This window comes from Arachis hypogaea, chromosome 12 (assembly GCF_003086295.3).
Source record: "Arachis hypogaea cultivar Tifrunner chromosome 12, arahy.Tifrunner.gnm2.J5K5, whole genome shotgun sequence".
Taxonomy (NCBI): Eukaryota; Viridiplantae; Streptophyta; class Magnoliopsida; order Fabales; family Fabaceae; genus Arachis; species Arachis hypogaea.
This window is the reverse complement of record NC_092047.1, coordinates 62,302,418-62,307,223: the sequence shown is the minus strand read 5'-3', so window position 1 is coordinate 62,307,223 and position 4,806 is coordinate 62,302,418. Positions and strand designations below refer to the sequence as shown.

Genomic DNA, 4,806 nt, shown 5'->3' with positions numbered 1-4,806 from the left:
GTTTGGGCATTCAACTCTGGTTTTGGATCCTTTTCTGGCGCTGGACGCCAGATTTGGGTAGAAAGCTGGCGTTGAACGCCAGTTTACGTCGTCAATTCTTGGCCAAAGTATGGACTATTATATGTTGCTGGAAAGCCCTGGATGTCTACTTTCCAACGCAATTGGAAGCGCGCCATTTCGAGTTCTGCAGCTCCAGAAAATCCACTTTGAGTGCAGGGAGGTCAGAATCCAACAGCATCAGCAGTCCTTTTTCAACCTCTGAATCTGATTTCTGCTCAAGTCCCTCAATTTCAGCCAGAAAATACCTGAAATCACAGAAAAACACACAAACTCATAGTAAAGTCCAGAAATGTGAATTTAACACAAAATCTATTAAAAACATCCCTAAAAGTAACTAGATCCTACTAAAAACATACTAAAAACAATGTCAAAAAGCGTATAAATTATCCGCTCATCACAACACCAAACTTAAATTGTTGCTTGTCACCAAGCAACTGAAAATCAAAAAAGGATAAAAAGAATAGAATATACTATAAATTCCAAACTATCAATGAAACAGAGCTTCAATCATATGAGCGGGACTTATAGCTTTTTGCCTCTTGAATAGTTTTGGCATCTCACTTTATCCATTGAGGTTCAGAATGATTGGCATCTATAGGAGCTTCAGATTTCGAATAGTGTTATTGACTCTCTTAGTTTAGTATGATGATTCTTGAACACAGCTTCTTTATGTGTCTTGGCCGTGGCCCTAAGCATTTTGTTTTCCAGTATTACCACCGGATACATAAATGCCACAGACGCATAATTGGGTGAACCTTTTCAGATTGTGACTCAGCTTTGCTAAAGTCCCCAATTAGAGGTGTCCAGGGTTCTTAAGCACACTCTTTTTTTTTTTTTTTTTGCTTTGGACCTTGACTTTAACCGCTCAGTCTCAAGTTTTCACTTGACACCTACACGCCACAAGCACATGGTTAGGGACAGCTTGGTTTAGCCGCTTAGACCAGGATTTTATTCCTTTAGGCCCTCCTATCCACTGATGCTCAAAGCCTTGGGGTCCTTTTTAATTGCCCTTGCCTTTTGGTTTTTAGGGTTATTGGCTTTTTGCTCTTGCCTCTTGGTTTTAAGAGCTTTGGCTTCTTCTGCTTGCTTTTTCTTTTTCTTTCTATTTTTTTTTCGCCTATTTTTTTTTCTGCAAGCTTTGTTCTATGCTGCTTTTTCTTGCTTCAAGAATCATTTTTATGATTTTTCAGATTATCAAATAACATGTCTCCTAGTCATCATTCTTTCAAGAGCCAACATATTTAACATTCTTAAACAACAACTTCAAAAGACATATGCACTGTTCAAGCATACATTCAGAAAACAAGAAGCATTGTCACCACATCAATATAATTAAACTAAGTTCAAGGATAAATTCGAAACTCATGTACTTCTTGTTCTTTTGAATTAAAACATTTTTCATTTAAGAGAGGTGATGGATTTATAGGACATTTATAACTTTAAGACAAAGTTACTAACTACTAATGATCATGTAATGAAGACACAAACATAGATAAGCACATAACATAGAAAATGAAAAGCAGAAGAATTAAGAACAAGGAATGAATCCACCTTAGTGATGGTGGCATTTCCTTCTTGAGGAATCAATAATGTCCTTGAGCTCTTCTATGTCTCTTCCTTGCCTTTGTTGCTCCTCCTTCAGTGCTTTTAGATCTTCTCTGATTTCATGAAGGATGATGGAGTGCTCTTGATGTTCCACCTTTAGTTGCTTCCAATAATTGGGTGGAAGAAAATGTATCCCTTGAGGTATCTCAGGGATCTCTTGATTTGCAGTCAAATGTTCTACCACTGAGCTATAGACCCTTGATGGAAGCTTTTGTCTTCCCTTTCCTCTTTCTAGAGGTTTCTCTGGCCTTAGGTGCCATCAATGGTTATGGAAAAAACAAAAAAGCTATGCTTTTACCACACCAAACTTAGAATGTTGCTCGCCCTCGAGCAAAAGAAGAAAGAATAGAAAAATAAGAAGAAGATATGGAGGAGATGGATGGGAGTGTGTATTCGGCCATATGGGTGGGATTGGGTGGGAGAGAGATGTTGAATTTTTGAAGGTAGTGGGTGTATGGATGTGAGTGGTAAATGGAAAAAAAGAAGGGATGATCATGAATGGAAAGAGAGATGATGAGGTAGGTGGGGATCCTGTGGGGTCCACAGATCCTGAGATGATCCTGTGGGGTCCACAGATCCTGAGGTGTCAAGGCATTTACATCCCTGCACCAATTTAGGCATGTAAAATGCCCTTGCACACAACTCTGGGCGTTCAGCGCCAGGTTGGTGCCCATTTTGGGCGTTCAACGCCCCTTTGCTGCCATTTCTGGCGTTGAACGCCAGAACCATGCTTGTTCTGGGCGTTCAGCACCAGGATGCTCCCATTTTGGGCGTTCAGCGCCAGAACTATGCTCTGTTCTGGCGTTTGAACGCCAGACAGATGCTTCTCCAGGGTGTGATTTTTCTTCTGCTGTTTTTGATTTCGTTTTCAATTTTTATATTTATTTTGTGACTCCTCATGATCATGAACCTATAAAGACACATAACTAAGAAAAATATAGTTAGATAAATAAACATTGGGTTGCCTCCCAACAAGCGCTTCTTTAATGTCAATAGCTTGACAGTGGGCTCTCATGGAGCCTCACAGATGTGCAGAGCTTTGTTGAGACTCTCCAACACCAAACTTAGAGTTTGGTTGTGGCCTCCCAACACCAATCTTGGAGTTTGACTGTGGGGGCTCTGGTTGACTCTGCTTGGAGAGAAGCTTTTTCTGCTTCCTCTCCATGGTTGCAGAGGGAGATCCTTGAGTTTTAAACATAAGGGAGTTCTCATTCCATTGAAGGAATATTTCACCTCTGTCAAGATCAATCACAGCTCTTGCTGTGGCCAGGAAAGGTCTTCCTAGGATGATGGATTCATCCTCTTCCTTTCCAGTATCCAGGACTATGAAATCAGCAGGGATGTAAAGGCCTTCAACCTTTACTAACACGTCCTCTACTTGTCCATAGGCCTGTTTTCTTGAGCTGTCTGCCATCTCTAATGAGATTTTAGCAGCTTGCACCCCATAGATTCCCAGTTTCTCTATTACAGAGAGGGACATGAGGTTTATTCCTGAACCAAGGTCACACAGAGCCTTATAGATCATGGTGCCTATGGTACAGGGTATTATGAACTTTCCAGGATCCTGTCTCTTCTGAGGCAATGTCAGTTGATCCAGATCACTTAGTTCATTGATGAACAAAGGAGGTTCAACTTCTCAAGTATCAATGCCAAATAATTTGGCATTTAGCTTCATGATTGCACCAAGAAACTTGGCAGTTTGCTCTTCAGTAACATCCTCATTCTCTTCAGAAGAGGAATACTCATCAGAGCTCATGAAGGGCATAAGGAGGTTCAATGGGATCTCTATGGTCTCTAGATGGGCCCCAGAGTCCTTTGGTTCCTCAGAGGGAAGCTCCTTATTGACCACTGGACGTCCCAGGAGGTCTTCCTCCTTGGGATTCACGTCCTCTCCTCTCCTCACAGGTTCGGCCATGATGCTTATGTCAATGGCCTTGCACTCTCCTTTTGGATTCTCTTCTGTATTGCTTGGGAGAGTACTAGGAGGGATTTCAGTGATCCTTTTACTCAGCTGGCCCACTTGTGCTTCCAGATTTCTAATGGAAGACCTTGTTTCATTCATGAAACTTACAGTGGCCTTAGATAGATCAGAGACTAGATTTGCTAAATTAGAAGCATTTTGTTCAGAGTTCTCTGTCTGTTGCTGAGTGGATGATGGAAAAGGTTTGCTATTGCTAAACCTGTTTCTTCCACCATTATTAAAGCCTTGTTGAGGCTTTTGATCCTTCCATGAGAAATTTGGATGATTTCTCCATGATGAGTTATAGGTGTTTCCATAAGGTTTACCTAAATAATTTACCTCTGCTATTGCAGGATTTTCAGGATCGTAAGCTTCTTCTTCAGAAGATGCCTCTTGAGTACTGTTGGATGCAGCTTGCATTCCATGCAGACTCTGAGAGATCATATTGACTTGCTGAGTCAATATTTTATTCTGAGCCAATATGGCATTCAGAGTATCAACCTCAAGAACTCCCTTCTTCATAGGCGTCCCATTACTCACAGGATTCCTTTCAGAAGTGTACATGAACTGGTTATTAGCGACCATGTCAATGAGTTCTTGAGCTTCTGCAGGCGTTTTCTTTAGGTGAATGGATCCACCTGCAGAAGTATCCAATGACATCTTAGATAACTCAGACAGACCATCATAGAATATATCCAGGATGGTCCATTCTGAAAGCATGTCAGAAGGACACTTTTTGGTTAACTGTTTGTATCTTTCCCAAGCTTCATAGAGAGATTCACCTTCTTTCTGTCTGAAGGTTTGAACATCAGCTCTAAGCTTGCTCAGCTTTTGAGGAGGAAAGTACTTGGCTAAGAAAGCCGTGACCAGCTTATCCCAAGAGTTCAGGCTGTCTTTGGGTTGAGAATCCAACCATAATCTAGCTCTGTCTCTTACAGCAAAAGGGAAAAGCATGAGTCTGTAGACTTCAGGATCTACTCCATTAGTCTTAACAGTATCACATATCTGCAAGAATTCAGTTAAGAACTGAAAAGGATCTTCGGATGGAAGTCCATGAAACTTGCAGTTCTGCTGCATCAGAGAAACTAATTGAGGTTTCAGCTCAAAGTTGTTTGCTCCAATGGCAGGAATGGAGATGCTTCTTCCATGTAAATTGAAATTAGGTGCAGTAAAGTCACCAA

The 4,806-nt window shown here is 41.1% G+C and overlaps 1 non-coding gene across 1 annotated transcript; it reads left to right on the top strand.

The window, feature by feature from the left end:
• The first annotated feature begins 4,339 nt into the window (after positions 1 to 4,339).
• On the top strand, positions 4,340 to 4,447 carry LOC112731567 (small nucleolar RNA R71). The gene has a single exon (XR_003167340.1). It is a non-coding gene; the product is annotated as a small nucleolar RNA R71 (small nucleolar RNA).
• The last annotated feature ends 359 nt before the right edge of the window (positions 4,448 to 4,806 follow it).